This window comes from Schistocerca americana, unplaced genomic scaffold (assembly GCF_021461395.2).
Source record: "Schistocerca americana isolate TAMUIC-IGC-003095 unplaced genomic scaffold, iqSchAmer2.1 HiC_scaffold_319, whole genome shotgun sequence".
In the NCBI taxonomy this organism is placed as follows: Eukaryota; Metazoa; Arthropoda; class Insecta; order Orthoptera; family Acrididae; genus Schistocerca; species Schistocerca americana.
Window position 1 is genome coordinate 140,001 of NW_025726037.1, and position 5,000 is coordinate 145,000.

Here is a 5,000-nt window from a genome sequence, read left to right on the forward strand (position 1 = left end):
GTAACTACATAGCGGGCTCGCCGTGTCACTAATGTACAGAGATACAACAGTTTCGACTGGAACCGGATTAAACGTATACACGGCGCTGATTAGTAATAGATAGAGCCATCAGAATACAGATAATGTATACAACTGTCCGTATACATGCTGAAAGACTCTGCTCACAATCACAACCACACGTCAGCCACACACCCTTATCACGCACTACTCTCTGCCTGTAACACGCACACAGACAATATGTAAGCACCAGCATGGAACAACACCCAGTGCATCCTCTCCGCCACATTAGACAATCCACACTGTCATAACCAGACTGGGAGGTCCACTCAGAAAACAGAATATCCCACCCACCCGACAACCACCATTGCTCAGCCAAGCCACCAACACCCACACATGTCCTACACAGGGGTGCACCCAACATCACAATACTGCCTCCTCTCACAGCACACAAACAATGGCAGGAATGAAAGACACAGGTCTGCCACAAGCATGGAATGAGAGCGCCGCCTGTCATGAGCCAAAGGTGCATCCTGACGTGGCAAATCAGATGATGCCGCAGGCATCCACTTACTATAATCACAATCAACAAACCGGCCGCCCCGCCCCGCCCCCCATTAAACCTTTCCTTACAACAATGTGTACCTTAACCTAACCTATATCGTACCGTAACCTAACCTATATCGTACCGTAACCTAACCTATGTCGTACCGTAACCTAACCTATGTCGTACCGTAACCTAACCTATGTCGTACCGTAACCTAACCTATGTCGTACCGTAACCTAACCTATGTCGTACCGTAACCTAACCTATGTCGTACCGTAACCTAACCTATGTCGTACCGTAACCTAACCTATGTCGTACCGTAACCTAACCTATGTCGTACCGTAACCTAACCTATGTCGTACCGTAACCTAACCTATGTCGTACCTTAACCTAACCTATGTCGTACCTTAACCTAACCTATGTCGTACCTTAACCTAACCTATGTCGTACCTTAACCTAACCTATGTCGTACCTTAACCTAACCTATGTCGTACCTTAACCTAACCTATGTCGTACCTTAACCTAACCTATGTCGTACCTTAACCTAACCTATGTCGTACCTTAACCTAACCTATGTCGTACCTTAACCTAACCTATGTCGTACCTTAACCTAACCTATGTCGTACCTTAACCTAACCTATGTCGTACCTTAACCTAACCTATGTCGTACCTTAACCTAACCTATGTCGTACCTTAACCTAACCTATGTCGTACCTTAACCTAACCTATGTCGTACCTTAACCTAACCTATGTCGTACCTTAACCTAACCTATGTCGTACCTTAACCTAACCTATGTCGTACCTTAACCTAACCTATGTCGTACCTTAACCTAACCTATGTCGTACCTTAACCTAACCTATGTCGTACCTTAACCTAACCTATGTCGTACCTTAACCTAACCTATGTCGTACCTTAACCTAACCTATGTCGTACCTTAACCTAACCTATGTCGTACCTTAACCTAACCTATGTCGTACCTTAACCTAACCTATGTCGTACCTTAACCTAACCTATGTCGTACCTTAACCTAACCTATGTCGTACCTTAACCTAACCTGTATTGCGCCTTAACCTAACCTGTATTGCGCCTTAACCTAACCTGTATTGCGCCTTAACGTAACCTGTATTGCGCCTTAACGTAACCTGTATTGCGCCTTAACGTAACCTGTATTGCGCCTTAACGTAACCTGTATTGCGCCTTAACGTAACCTGTATTGCGCCTTAACGTAACCTGTATTGCGCCTTAACGTAACCTGTATTGCGCCTTAACGTAACCTGTATTGCGCCTTAACGTAACCTGTATTGCGCCTTAACGTAACCTGTATTGCGCCTTAACGTAACCTGTATTGCGCCTTAACGTAACCTGTATTGCGCCTTAACGTAACCTGTATTGCGCCTTAACGTAACCTGTATTGCGCCTTAACGTAACCTGTATTGCGCCTTAACGTAACCTGTATTGCGCCTTAACGTAACCTGTATTGCGCCTTAACGTAACCTGTATTGCGCCTTAACGTAACCTGCATTGCGCCTTAACGTAACCTGCATTGCGCCTTAACGTAACCTGTATTGCGCCTTAACGTAACCTGTATTGCGCCTTAACGTAACCTGTATTGCGCCTTAACGTAACCTGTATTGCGCCTTAACGTAACCTGTATTGCGCCTTAACGTAACCTGTATTGCGCCTTAACGTAACCGATATTGCGCCTTAACGTAACCTATATTGCGCCGTAACGTAACCTATATTGCGCCGTAACGTAACCCACATTGCCCCTTAACGTAACCCACATTGCCCCTTAACGTAACCCACATTGCCCCTTAACTTAACCCAACACACGTTGGGCCTTAACCCAACACACGTTGGGCCTTAACCCAACACACGTTGGGCCTTAACCCAACACACGTTGGGCCTTAACCCAACACACGTTGGGCCTTAACCCAACACACGTTGGGCCTTAACCCAACACACGTTGGGCCTTAACCCAACACACGTTGGGCCTTAACCCAACACACGTTGGGCCTTAACCCAACACACGTTGGGCCTTAACCCAACACACGTTGGGCCTTAACCTGCTCTGTAATTGTCATACGACGCGTTAAATTAGTGTAGTGTTGCCTAACTGCAACCCCCGCAATATAGTTTGCTACTCGCACTGCCCGGTCCCCAGTGTATCGCTTCATGTTAAACACCTTGCAGCTATACACTGTAATGTGGATGGCAGCAGGACGTACATGCTCAATGCCCTTTGCAGTTGTTCATTGGCATTTGCAGTTGTTCATTGGCATTCGCATGTGCGAAGCACTTAGCCTACGCTGTGGTACGGCCTGTGTCAACTGTCCGCTGATGTTGTACGTCCAAATCACACACTGTACTGCACATTGGTCCTCATGTACTGAATGATACATCGTGGTACATGTGACCGTACAACGACTGCGCCAACAACGGCGAACCATGCGGTCCAAATGTTGTGCACTCAGCTACGTGTCGTCTCCCTATAAGAGCTGGATTGCAGTGTGGTATGCCCTGGATGGCGATCAGCATGAGCCGTCTGTTGATGTAGTGGCGCGTGTTGTCAGACGTAGTCGTCTCTTCTCACACACCGTGATAGCATGGTGCACTGCGTTCCACATCTGCGACATGCGACAGAGGCCGGTTGACAGTCGTTCGCGCAATGGACATCGCATACGTACGGGGGCCACCTTCCACGTGTTCGCGAAGCGTGCACATGTTGTTGCGTGTATGTGGGCAGACATAGTGTGTCGTGACACCTGACACAGGCATGCAACAATCGTTGAATTTGCAAATGGCGATGGACGCCTACGTTTGCTGGTGACGTTATGCAAATGAACAACTGGTAAACCGTTGTGGTGCGGTTGTTCTCGCTAGAGGTGAATCAGTGATGGCGACGATCGGTTGAGCTACCAACCGGTTGTTCCAGCGATACCCACCATGCCCACGAACGTGAATGGCATCTGGGTGTGAAGCGATACGCGGCGGTGGCTGGGTGGGACCGTCCCCGGCCGGTGAGGGGGGGCCTCCCGGCGTGCTGGCCGCGCGGTGCGTGGGCGCACGCGCTACAGCCGGCTGGTGGGGGCGGCCAGTGGCAGGCGCGCCGGCCGACGGAGGCGGCAGGCGGCGCAGCTGCGCGCCGGCGCACCCTGCACGCGGCGCCGTGCGGCCAAAGTAGGTCCTCGCGGGCCCGGTGCGAAGCGCGGTGGACATCTGCAGTGTGCTGGTCCGATTGAGGACTGTGTGCGCTGAGGATGCGCCGCCGCCCGGCGCTCGGCGCCGCGACGCCGTCTGCTGCTCGGTCGCCTCTGCGGTTCTCGCAGGTGGTTTGTATCGCAGCTGTGCGGACGTGTTGGCGCGTGCGCTGTGCTGGGAGAGTTCGCTTCGGCACCCAAGTGGGGCTTTTGTCCTTCTGTGGCGCTGGCGTTGGAGCTGCCGGTCACCGTAGGTGGCGCGTGTTGTCTCCCGCCGGCAATGCCACGACAGCACGCTCCCGGGCCTCTGTCGGCAGCGGCAAGCTCAGTTGGGAGCACGGGTGGTCGCACCTAAAGCGTCTACTCGCCAAACTCCGGGCGATTGCGCCTCTCTCGAACCCGACCAAGTACTTAGGACGGCGCTGCGCGCCGCCGGGACCTGAGAGGGTTTCGAGGTGTATTGTGCAGGGGAGCTCAGCCTCCTCCTGTTTGCAGAATAATTGAGCGGACGCTTGCGTGTTCGCGCGGGCCCCCGGGACACACTCCCGGGCGGCCGGCTGCTCAGCTCTAGTTGACGCAGCTCCCTGGTTGATCCTGCCAGTAGTCATATGCTTGTCTCAAAGATTAAGCCATGCATGTCTCAGTACAAGCCGCATTAAGGTGAAACCGCGAATGGCTCATTAAATCAGTTATGGTTCCTTAGATCGTACCCACGTTACTTGGATAACTGTGGTAATTCTAGAGCTAATACATGCAAACAGAGTCCCGACCAGAGATGGAAGGGACGCTTTTATTAGATCAAAACCAATCGGTCGGCTCGTCCGGTCCGTTTGCCTTGGTGACTCTGAATAACTTTGGGCTGATCGCACGGTCCTCGTACCGGCGACGCATCTTTCAAATGTCTGCCTTATCAACTGTCGATGGTAGGTTCTGCGCCTACCATGGTTGTAACGGGTAACGGGGAATCAGGGTTCGATTCCGGAGAGGGAGCCTGAGAAACGGCTACCACATCCAAGGAAGGCAGCAGGCGCGCAAATTACCCACTCCCGGCACGGGGAGGTAGTGACGAAAAATAACGATACGGGACTCATCCGAGGCCCCGTAATCGGAATGAGTACACTTTAAATCCTTTAACGAGTATCTATTGGAGGGCAAGTCTGGTGCCAGCAGCCGCGGTAATTCCAGCTCCAATAGCGTATATTAAAGTTGTTGCGGTTAAAAAGCTCGTAGTTGGATTTGTGTCCCACGCTGTTGG

General features: G+C 51.5%; 1 non-coding gene across 1 annotated transcript in view; it reads left to right on the forward strand.

Moving 5' to 3' along the window:
* Positions 1-4,326: 4,326 nt before the first annotated feature.
* The window catches only part of LOC124579977, a 1,910-nt gene continuing 1,236 nt past the window's right edge, over positions 4,327-5,000 (forward strand). The window contains exon 1 of the ribosomal RNA XR_006973102.1: positions 4,327-5,000. This exon is cut by the window's right edge and continues 1,236 nt beyond it. This is a non-coding gene — a ribosomal RNA (small subunit ribosomal RNA).